Source organism: Rhineura floridana, chromosome 6 (assembly GCF_030035675.1).
Source record: "Rhineura floridana isolate rRhiFlo1 chromosome 6, rRhiFlo1.hap2, whole genome shotgun sequence".
NCBI classification, from domain to species: Eukaryota; Metazoa; Chordata; class Lepidosauria; order Squamata; family Rhineuridae; genus Rhineura; species Rhineura floridana.
The window spans coordinates 114,439,449-114,452,365 of NC_084485.1; positions in this window are offsets into that span (position 1 = coordinate 114,439,449).

Here is a 12,917-nt window from a genome sequence, read left to right on the forward strand (position 1 = left end):
CTTCTGTGTTGGAATTGCTTTTTAATATGTTTTAAAATCTTTTTTTAAAAAATAAACTTTTAACCTTTTTTTAAAGATGTCCTCAAAGCTTTTTCAAAAAATGTTTTTAAAGTTGTTTTAATGTATTTTAATGTCTGTTTTTATGATGTTTGTTTTTAATGCTTTTGTTTGCTGCCCTAGGCTCCTGCTGGGAGGAAGGGTGGGATATAAATAAAATAATAAATAAATAATAAATAAATATTATCTGATATTTGTGAAAATTGGGTCTGTATAGATACAGGATTTCTTTTGTGACCATGTAAAACTCTGACACCTTCCAAAAGGTAAGCCTACAATGTGTTGGATTTTAGTAATATTAGTAAATAAAGTTGGTCACTTTAGGTACAATCCTAACCCTAATTACCTGTGAATTAACTGCACTGAATTCAATAGGATATGAGTAGACATGGTTAGGATTGCATTGTTCATTTGTCTCCCTCAGCAGAAAAGGACTGCTAGCATGGGGACAGGCCCCTCCTCTGAGGTTAGGAAGGCACTATGGTGATCTTATCTCCAAACGAGGAAGGGCCTCTCTGTTCAGTTCGAGACTACTTGTCTTTTTTGTGGGCAGGCACCCTGACAGAGCTCCTGTTTGCAACAGCCCCACACTTAAAAAATAAAAGAGAAAGCAAAGACATTTTTCTCCCACGAGCGAGAGTAGAGCACATAGGTGGTGGCCTGGAAGGGGAGAGTGAACCTCAAATCACCATTTTTGGTATGTTGCAGGGTGCTGCTACTGAACATGTTCACCTAACAGAACACCTCCACTGCAGCTCCTTCCTTCCTCTGTGACAGTTGCATAGGTGATATCACAGAGAATATGGCTATCCAGTCACTCCAGTTGTAGATGATACAAATGAGGATGCAGTACATTTTATCCTTGGGACGGGGCAAAAGTACACCAGGGTCAGTCAGAGGACATGGGTTTAACACCACTGCTGTGTTGCAGAGGGGTATCCACTCTGGGTTTTGCCAGGTGGGTTAAACTATCTTTGATCACAAGTTGATTCCATGTCACCCCATCTTTCTTGAAGAAATTAGGGCTCTAGGGAAACATCCTGTCACACCCTTCCAAGCACGCTTTAACAACATTCTTCAGAAAGAATTGTTCCAACCTCAAAATATAAATCACACCATTGCTTTTATTATCAATTTTACCATCTCTCAGAAATGAGCAGAGGCATGGCCACTTTACGGATTCCCTTTCAAGAACAAATTGCACAGCTACACACTCAGCATGTCTTGATTCCACAGACTCTTCACAGAAGGCTGAGATGGTGGCTGACTCCTCAGTGGCTGCAAGAAGGAATAAGCCTAGAGACTCTAGTCAGACAGGTGATCACTACCAATGCCAGTTTGTTAGGTTGGGGGGCACACCTGGACTCACAAGTGATGCAAGGGGTGTGGTCTACCAAGGAAGTACAGCAGAGCATCAATTGGCAGGAACTGAGAGCAGTTCAGTTGGCTATGCTGGAGATGTAAAAATATATACATCCCATATAAAAATACACACACTGGAGATGTAAAAATACATACATCCCATATAATAGTTTATTGTCAAAACCAGTTGGCCATTGCAGAACTTTTTTAAAGTATTACTTTCCTGCCAAATAAAAGCCGTGACACCTAAGTAAGCCCTGCCTAACTGCTTAAATAAAGCATCAGAGGGGGAAAGATTTTCAATAATTTTCTATGTTAACTTAAAAGTCCCATTGATTTTCAGCACAATCCTAACCATGTCTATTCAAAAGTAAGTTCTACTGAATTCACTGGGGTTAACTCCCAGGTACTCTCAGAAAAGCGTTATTCATATTGGGAAGGTTTTCAAAACAGGTTATGAATAAGACAAAGAAACTGCCCTCTTCAACAGTCCAGTAAAATTTAAACTTGCTTGACACCTTAATTAGAAAAGTATAACACTGCAACATGTATACTTTTTAAAACTTATGTTCAAAAATTATTTGAAAGATGAAATGTACAAATATGCCATTTTTGTAAGTAATTAAAAAAACCTTGCATGTACACTTTTATTATAACTAGAATTGTTTACTGTGTATGCCTATCAAGATCCTGCTGTGATCTTCTGTTGAAGTGCAATCCTATGCATGTTTACTCAGAAGCAAGTCCCAATCCTGTACAGAGAAAGTACTGTTGCTGCTGCTGAAAGCTATATATTTACTGGATTCCTGATGTGAGATAAGCAGGAAACTGTTCTCAGAACTTGAAATGGAGTTTAGGTATTGTCGGGGGGGGGGTCAACAAATCTTGTCAATCACAACCCTGATTTGACTTATTGGCTAAAAACCTGAAAAGGCAGGGATTGAAGCAGCCGGTACTAACAGAAGTTGGGGGGGGGAGCGGCTGACATTTTGGTTTACATCTTTTGAACCAGACCACCTAGAAAGTTATTTTTTTAAAAAAAATAAAAGCTAAGAATCTGGAGACTAAGGTGATTCACCCAGAGACCCGGATAGGACCCCCAAAAACCAGAGTCTCTGGGCAAAAACCGGAGATCTGATAACCCTAATCCCTGTGCACACAATTTATGCTGTTAACTTTATCTATATATTTAAAAAATGCATCCCATCTTTCTGCCACAATATGAGGCACTCAGCTTGTCTCACAATTGATCCAAACAACATAAAGATCCAAAAAAAGCTAAGAAGTCTTTTAAAAAGCAAAGCAAAATATACCAAGCAGCAAATAATATAAACCAAATTAGTTCAAAGGAACAAAAATAAAGGTAAGTATAATGACAAGGTCAGCCAGAGTAAGAAAGTCTTCAGCTTGCTGTAGAACGCTACCAGGGAAGCAGCCACATGGATGGCTAGGGGATGCAACTGCCAAATGGGTGTGGCAATGGAGATGACCTCATCTCATCTTTCCCCCACCCCTCCCATTTAACTTAAGATACCGGCAGGAGTGGACATGCAACAGGGCCTCACCTAATGATCTTAGGGACTGGTTCATAAGATAGGAAGCAGTCCTTCTAGTATCCTCCTTGTTCTAAGTCACTTAGGGTTTTAAAGGTAATAACCAACACTTTTGAATTGGGCCTGGAAATGCACTAGTAGCCAGTGAAGATGCCACATGCTTCCAATAACTGGCTCTAGTCAAAAGTTACATTTTGCACGGGCTGAAGCCTCTAATCATTTTTCAAAGGCAGTCCCAAGCTGAATGGATTCAGGGCCAGATTTTTAGTGGGCCCTCAGCATGGTACTGTCAATGGGCCCCTGCCCATTGCCAACCTCCCCCCCGCAAAGTCCTCGTAGAGTGTGGCAGCAACTTGCTGCCACAGCCGTTAGTCACTCACCATCTTGTCATCTTTATCCTGGCTGCAGCACCTATTATTGCTACAGAGCTGCCACCTGACTTGGTTGTGTAATGGGCAGCCAGTATTTTTCATGATGATATGCCTGACATTGGTGGGCACTGGCACCTTAGGGGATATAACCACAAATCATGCAGTCAAGTTTCCAGCATGTGGGGAAATCACCCAGAGTGCAATGGATGAGCCTCACCCTGGGAAACCCTTCATGAGCCAGGTATCTCTCCTGTCAGCAACTCCATACCCATAGCAAGTGCTATAGCTGGGATAAACACATCAATTCCAGGGAGAGGAGGGGATGCGGAGGTAAGTAATTGGCAGTTGTGGCAGCCACGCCATAGGTTCTGATGATGCTTAGGCAGCAGGGGCACTGAGCAGGGGTCTGGTTGTGCAAATAGCAGGCTCTGTGATGGCCCCTCTGAGCCCCAGTCCCTCAGCAGGTGCCCAGCTATGCTTACCTCTGATGCTGGCCGTGAGTGAATTGCAGTAATCCAGACTTGATGCTCTTAGGTGTGTGTGACCATAGCCAAATTCACCTTCTTCAGAAACAGGTGTAAATGAGCAAAAGCTCTCCTGGGCACAGCTGTTAGCTGAATATTTTGAAGCAAAGCCAGATCCAGGAACACTCCCAAGATGTAAATCTGATTCTTCAATGGGAGTGTAACTTCCTCTCAAACAAGCTGTATTCCCATTCCTACTGGAGGTCATACTAATCTAGAGTACCTCTCTGTCTTGTCTAAATGAAGTTTTATTTTGTTTATCCTCTGCATTCACCTTGCAGTAGAAGTTCAGTTGCCTCAGGCATCTCATTTTCTTACTACCAAATGTTTGAGACATCAGAAATGTTTCCTTCTAATATGTACCACTTTCTGCTTGTACCAGCCTCCTCTACTCTTCATGACCAGCATATCCTGCTTGCTCGTCACACCAGACTCACAGTCCAATAGTGGTTGCCAGGCCCGGCCTCCAAGAGGTCTTCTGTATCTTTAAAAGTTGTACAGGGGGAAGGGAGAATTCTACCTTGTGGTTTTTCCCATTACAGTGTTGCAAGAATACCTGCACTTGGCTGACTTTCTCTTCTCCTAAAGATACAGGATCAGGATCAGGCCATGAACCTGGCAACCCTACTTTCATATGTAATTGACAACTTTGCACCATAATTTATTATGTGGTAGCCCTCTGCTTAGTGTTGCCAGGTGAAAGGCAGGCAAACTTCTGCTCCTAACTCGGACTGGAGAGCATCAGGGCATGACTGACTGGCATAGCCACCACCGCACCTCTAACTTTGCTATTCACGTGGGCTGAGGCAAAAGGCAGACAAACCTCTGCTCCAGGCTATGCCAGCCTAGAGCTGGTATAGCATTCTGGCCTAATGTTGTCAAGTGATGGCAGTGAGGCAAGACTGAGATCACGTGGATTTGGGGCCAGCTCAGCTCCTCCCCACACACCCTCTTTTGGGGTTTTTCCATGGGATATCACTGTTGGGAATCCTGTTGGTAGTACACATCCACCTGCCTACACTTTCAGCGGATGGAACAGGGAGCTCCACATCAGAGTAGTAACTCTGATATCACTCTGCAGGCAGAAGCTGGCAGAGTTCTTTTGGGCTTAGTGAAGGGAGACTTCCCTTCATTTAAACTCCCGTCCCCTCTCAGTGCAATGGATCATGGGTGTGTGGGTTGCAGCCTAATCTAGTGAGGCAAAATGTACTTTACAAAGAGATTATAAATATTGTTTTCTAGTATCTTAATAAATGGGACACATCCTATCACTTCTACAAATTTGTGTATAATAACTTACCAGATATTATCTGTATGCCTTTTCGCTAGAGACTAGACAGAAAATCCATTTTTCTTCAAGGCTTCTTCCAATCCTCAGTGTATGCATTATTTTCCCTGTTATTTATCTGCTTATAGTTCTTACTGCTGTTCCTTGTTCTGCCTTCCACCACTCCTTCCTTTGAACCTGATATTTTCTTGTCAAAAAGAGAATTGTATTATCTAGCATCACCACATGCCTTGAAAGCTGTGAGCACTATCCTGGGCACCACAGTCTTACTCATTCCCTTTCCAAAAGTTGTTAGTGTGACTGCTACTATTCCTTTCTCAGCAGTTATTGGGTTGCTTTCATGCTCGGAAGCTACTGTTGTCATAATGTGGTTAATGAAGAACAGAGCTGTGAGGATTGTGTGTAGAATGTTACCTTGGAGCCCTTGGCTTTTGGCAACTTGATTGTGAAAATTTGTGTAATTGCATAACTTGTTTTGAATACAAAATTTTAGTGTCTTGGCTTGGAATTTGAAATGTTTGCCCTGGCATAAAATCAGCCCTGATTTAAGATCCCTGGATCCTTCTTGGGCCCTGCTTGCATGAGCAAAGATAAACATGTACTTCTCTAGAGATCATTCAAATACTATACACTTGTGCTGTTTATACATCCCTTTAGTACAGGACTGTCTTTCCTATTAGAAGTATTTTATATTAAATTATATAGTTATCTTCTTTACAGATCAGGCTTAGTCACTGTGTCTTAAAATATGGAGTGGACCCTCAATTAAAGTTCACATGAACATTCAGGAATGGAGATCTGTGCTTACATTTCCTCTCAAAGTGGATATGCACACCTACTTTTATATAGGCAAAAAACACTGTAGAGTGGCCCGCACCTTTAACAGTTGCGTAGCAGCGGGAATTTCAGCAGGTGTACCTTGTCCTTTTTTCCATCTGGCTACCCTAGCGGTAGGAAGGCTCAAGTTTCTACTTAAGCCATAAAGCAGGTGTGGGGAACCTTTGGTCTCCAGATATTGTTGAACTACAACTCCCATCAGCCCCAGCAACCATGGCCATTGGCCAAGAGTTATGGGAGTTGTAGATCAGTAACATATATAGGGTGAAAAGTTCCCCAACCTGCCATTTTTCTTAAGGAGTACCCTGGGGCAAGTCACTGTCTCTTATCTTAACCTACTTCACACACCGCAGATTGTGCAGTAAGCCAACAGACTTCTACAATATATTGGATATCTGCGTGTATATGAGCGAACGGGGAGTGTAATCTAAAGTTCACTGATATGAGAAGGACTATGACATGGAATCCCACACATTTGTATTCAGAAGGACATCTTCTGAATTCAGTTGGTCTTATTCCCCACTGTGCTTTGCACTGTAGCCTTAGCACCCTTTGAGCATGTTTTATTTTGTGTCTTTTAACAGAGATTTTAAACAGCCCACTTCCTGTCACTATCTGGATAGCTTCTCCACTTAGTCGGACATATTATATATAAGCCTATCACAAACCATTACTCTTGTCGGTCTGCCTCTGACTGTGTTTACCTACATTTTGGAAGATGTGTGTTTTATTCAGACACAGGAAATTAAACATGCTGAACTAGGGTTGCCAGGTCAGAAGCACCCCAAACCCTGAGATTTCAGGGGTGGGCCCTAGTGATGTCATGGGACAGGTTGTAGTGATGTCATGGGGTGGGCCCTAGTGATGTCATAGGGGCAGGCCCAAGTGATGTCACGGGGTGAGCCTTAGTGGGTCCTAGTGATGTCATTAAGCATGATACATTAAGCATCAATCACAGTTGCTTGGAGCATACAATTCAAACAAAAAAAAATCTCTAATTGGAAATTAAGATAGAAATATTAAGATGGAGTCCGGGTAGGGAACATTTAATCTAGCCTACTTGCTTCTGGCAAGAAGGGTTTAAATGCCCCCAGGCCAGGCCAGTCACCAGAAGGCCACTGTAGGAAGAAAGGAGCCTAATATTGTGGAGATTTTAGATGGGAGCACTCAGGAGTAAAGATGGATGCCCCTGAAGGCTACAATTCTAAACACACTTACTAAGCCCCATAGAACTCAATACGACTTACTTCTGAGTAGATATGGTTTGTTTGTACTGTTGGTAAAGCTTGAGTAGGGATCCTCTGCAAAGATATCCATATCCAAGCAGGGTTGGCAACACCTGGAATACCCTGCCCCTACCTTTTAACATGGCTGCTCCAAACCTCTTTACAGATTAAACCCCTCACTTCAGAAAGAGGTTTGAGAAATGTAAGAAGATTCTTACCCTTTTCTGTCTACCATGTGGGCTGCTATAAACTCACTCTGACAGCCAACCCAATTCCAGTGAGGAATAATTGACAGAGAGAAAACACACATGGTTTGGTCTACCTTCACAGGCAATAGCTTTGGAACAACAGCAATTGCAGCCACATTTCCCATTATGTGAATTCTCTTTTACCACTACTGGGCAAGAAATAAACCGTCACACAACCAGCAAGGTGTATCATCAGTGGGTTTAAGGGGGTTGAGCTGAGCTCATGGAACCACTGTTGTTGCTTCTATGGATGTAAGGGAGTGAGGTTAAATGCAAGCAGAAAAACAAAAACAAAAGACAGTGATGATTTCCTAAACAAAATACCAACCACAACAATATTCCTGTAAGGCAGAATACTCAGCAGCCCACAACCAGTCAGGATTCATAACCAAAACCCAAAACTAGAAAAATCCTGGCAGCCAGTCAGCCAAGGTCACAGAAATCCCCATGCAGCACAACCTGACTTGGGGGCTGCAGTTAGTGCAGAATGCTGTGGCACAATTGCTGACATGAGTGAGACCCTATCAGCACATAATACCTCTGCTCTAAAATCTGTACTGGTTGTTGATTTACTACCAGGCCAAGTTCACGGTGTGCTTTCCATATTACCGGTTCCACATAGTACTTGTTCTGCTCTTGTAAGAAATCAGTTCTTTAGTGTGGCAGAACCTACGCTTTGGAACTCCCTGCCTATTGACATTAGGCAGACGCCTTCATTGTACTCTTTTCAGCACCTGCTAAAAACATTTTTGTTTAGGCAAGCCTATCCAGGCATGTAGAAACTATTGTTTTTATCTGTTTTTAACTTATTGTTGATTTTATTATTTTGAATGTTTTTAAATACCTGTCTTTAACTTTTTTTGCCAATACTATTATTGTTTTAATTCCTTTTGTAAACTACTTGGAGATTTTTTACAATAAAGCAGTATATAAATGTTGTAAATAAAATACATAAATAAATTTTGGAGTCACTATGGCCCTTTGGTTTCTTTCCACTGTTAGGAACAAAGGAATCTACCTTATACCGACTAAGGCCATTTGATACCATCTAGCTCAGTACTGATGACATGCACTAGCATTCGCTCTCCAGGATTCCATGCAATAGCCGTTTCCAGAAATTGAATTTTGGACCTTTGCATGCAAAGCATATGCCCTGCCACTGAGATACAACCCTTCCCATTTAAAAAAGTATCTTTTAAAATTGTTCTTTACAATTCACTAATGAATGTGCATCATGCCTAGGGCATATCCACACCATTCATTTAAAGCACATTAAACAAACATTTGAAGCACATGAATCCCACCACAGAATCATAGGAACTGTAGTCTGTAAATGGTGGTGGATATAATAACTGTAAGGGGGAAACTACACTTCCCAGGATTCTTTAGGAGAGGTCATGTGCTTTAAATGCAAGGTGGATGTGCTTTAAATGTATTGTGGATCTACTTCATAAACTTTGCCTGCATGTAAATTGTTTTAATTAATTTTTTAAAATGCAAATGATCTATAAAGTTTACTGGGTGACCATGAGCTACACACCATCTCTCAGCCTAATCTGCACCTCTGGATGAAAATAACAGAGGAGAACTATAACCGCCAAAGGAAGAAGAGCACACTTAAAATGCAGAGGAAGTAATACTGTACAACCATAATGTGAGATCGCATACATATTGGGACATAGTATGAAGAAATATTTATACAAGCATGACTGTCAAAGATGTTTATTATTTATACAACCTGTAAAGATATTTGTAGTGCAATCCTATGTTTGTTTACTCAGCAGCAAGTCCCAATGTATTCAATGGGGCTTACTCAAACAGGGACGCATGCACAGAACTGCAGCTTCAAATGATAAGGAATTTCACTCACCCAACCCAAAATTCAGAATCACGCCACATTACGCTGTTTTGCAAATGTTTATACTTGTTTTTATGGTTATTGGATTTTAAAGGGATTTATTTCTTGTTGTGAGCTGTCTTGGTTTCCAGTCACCAACCTTACCTCACAGGGTTGTTGGGAAGACTCCGTATATACACACACACACTGGAGATGTAAAAATACATAGACCCCATATAATAGTTTATTGTCAAAACCAGTTAGAACATTTTTTAAAATAACATCAGTATTAGTTTCCTACATAATAGAAGCAGCGATACCTAGGTTAGTCCTGCCTAATTGCTTTTAAAAATAGGACTAGAGGAGGAGAAAAAGATTTATAACACAAATTCTCTGCTATGTTCAGTCAAAAGTCCCATTAATTTACAGCACAATTCTAACCATGTCTATTCAAAAGTAAGTCCTATTGAATTTAATGGGGTTTACTCTGGGTATGAGGGATTAGCAGCTTTACTCCCAGAAAAGCAAGTATTGGATTAAAGCTTCATATTGGGAAGGTTTTCAAAACACTGCCCTCTTCAACAGCCCAGGAAAATTTAAGCTTGTTTGACTCCTGCACACAAAAGAAAAAACGACTTTTGGTACTGCTGAAAGCTATATACTTACTCAATTTATGAGATTTTCAGATAAACAGGAAAAGAGCAACAGTTTCTACCTTTGCAATGGGGTCTAGGTATTACCTGGAGGCCAAGAAATCCCTTGTCAATCACAACTCTGACTTCACTTATTGGCTACAAACCTGAAAGGGCGGGGTTAGAGTAGCCAGCTAAGAGATCATTTCACAGTAGTTGTGGGGGAGGGGGCTGACATTTTGGTGTATATCTCATGAACCAGACCCAGGGCCGGTCCCAAAGGGTGGCCAGGTTGAACCCTGGCTGAGGGTCCGTGAAGCCACAGAGCCCCGAGGGGCCTCTCAATAGGGTGGGGGAGCAGTAGCACTCCTTTTCCATGATCCACAGCAGAGTAGCTGCCGTGGATCACAGGGAGGGAGCTTCTTCTGCCCTCCCATTCGCTGGCTCCACCTACCCATCTGTCCTGTCTTTTGCAGTTGCATGAGCTACGCACATAGGACTGCCATTAACAAAGATAGCGGCCGAGGTTTCCCTAGGGGGCTGAAGCCCCTGCTGCCAACTTGGTTGATGGCAGCGATGCATGCGTGTAGCAGCCAGTGCAGCCGCAAAAGACAGGAGAGGCGGAGCCAGCAAATGGACGGGCGGAAGAAGCTCCCTCCCTGTGAGAGACAGGTAGGTGCGCATGTGCTTGCTGGGGCCTGGGGCAAGCTGGTGCCCAAGGGCCCTGGCGTGTCTGGTGCCGACCCTGACCAGACCACCTAGAAACTTTTTTTTTAATGAACGTTGAGAGTCCGGCGATTAAGGTGACTCACCCAGAGACCCAGGGAGGACCCCAAAAATCCAGAGCCTCCAGGCAAAAACCAGACACCTGGAAATCCTATGCTGAACCCTTAACTACAGTCCTTGAACTAGGAAAAGCACATGTTTAGGTCTGTATTAGAAGCCCTGCCAAGAAAGTATATAGAACCTAGTTAAGTTACCAACACCTGTGTGGAGCTTGAATTCCTAGTCCAGGGATCAACAGACAACACAGATAGATGTACTAATATGTAAATTTGTAAATTTAATTATTATTATTATTATTGGTCGCCTATCTGGCTGAAGCCACTCTAGGCGACGTACATATTAAATTTCAATAAAATACAATAAAATACAATAATTACAATAAAATACAATATAATCAGCAGTAACAAAAATAACAACATATACAGTACATAACAACGGGCAATCAGTATGTAATTAGCCCATCCCGGCGGTCCCAAAGGCCTGTCCAAACAGCCACGTTTTTAAGGCTCGGCGGAAGGTATCCAGGGAAGGGGCATGCCGAAGATCGAACGGGAAGGAATTCCAGAGAGTGGGGGCCGCCACCGAAAAAGCCCTCTCTCTAGTCCCCACCAACCTAGCTGCTTTTGTTGGTGGGATTGAGAGAAGGCCCTGCGTGGCTGATCTTGTCGGGCGGCATAATTGGTGATGCTGGAGGTGCTCCTTCAGATAAACTGGGCCGAAACCGTATAGGGATTTAAAGGTTAACACCAACACCTTGAATTGGCCCGGAAAACTACTGGAAGCCAGTGTAGATTGAATAATACTGGCGTAATATGATCACGGCGACGACTGTTTGTAAGTAAACGAGCCGCCGCATTCTGTACCAGTTGAAGTTTCCGGACCGTTTTCAAGGGTAACCCCACGTAGAGCGCATTGCAGTAGTCTAATCGAGAGGTGACCAGGGCATGTACTACCAGTGGGAGCTGATGAACAGGGAGGTAGGGTTGCAGCCTACGTATGAGGTGTAATTGGTACCAGGCTGCCCGGCTCACTGCCGAAATCTGAGCCTCCATGGACAGCCTGGAATCAAGAACAACCCCAAGGCTGCGGACCTGGTCCTTCAGGGGTAATTGTACCCCATTAAACCTCAGGTCAACAGGACCCAACCTTCCTCTGTCTCCCACAAGCAGCACCTCGGTCTTGTCAGGATTTAGCTTCAGCCTGTTCCTTCCCATCCATCCACTCACGGATTCCAGGCACTTGGACAAGGTCTCCACAGCCAACTCTGGTGAGGACTTAAACGAGAGATAGAGAGCTGAGTGTCATCTGCATATTGGTGACACCACAACCCAAATCTCCTGATGATTGATCCCAGCGGCTTCATATAGATGTTGAATAGCATGGGAGAGAGGATAGAACCCTGTGGCACTCCACAAGTGAGAGGCCAAGGGTCTGAAACCTCATCTCCCAATGCTACCTGTTGATGCCTGTCAGAGAGAAAGGAACGGAACCACCGTAGAACAGTGCCTCCTATTCCCAGTCCTTCCAGGCAATCCAACAGGATACCGTGGTCAATATTGCAAGGAAGGATAACTTCTATATTCTGTCTGTTTTAATGTTTTCCGTTTGGTTTTATGTTATGAAGCTTATTGTTGGTGTGATCCACCCTAAGACTGCTTGATGACAAAGAGCAGGACAAATAAATTAAATAAAATACATTTTCTTTTGTTTTAGGTCTGTTCCAACTTCAACTGGTTCTGCCTTCAGTTTGTTTGTGTTTTTGAAGGAAGGGAAGTATTTTTGGAAATAGTAAAGGGCCATATCAATTAAGCTTTCTAAAAATTCTAGCTTAATGAGGGTAAGTTCTGTAGAAATATAATTCAGACAACTGAAATTGCTGTGTTAGAAAATAAAGGACTATAATTATCATTGGTTATTAGGAACCAGTTGTCCAACTCTTAGTAATTAAAATAATAAAAGTGATAGAATCCAAACAAAATGCAACTAGTGTTCTTACAGAAGAGCCTCTGGCCTACACATTTTGTCCCACTGATTGCTCTGAAGAATTGAACAGGGATTGTACAAATATGAAATGAAATGGACTCTCCATAATTTGTCAGACTAAAAGACAGCTACTGCAAAGCATTAACAGATTCACACATATGGGCTTAATGAGGCATATATGAGCTTAACATCCAAGTGAGACAAGTAACTCTG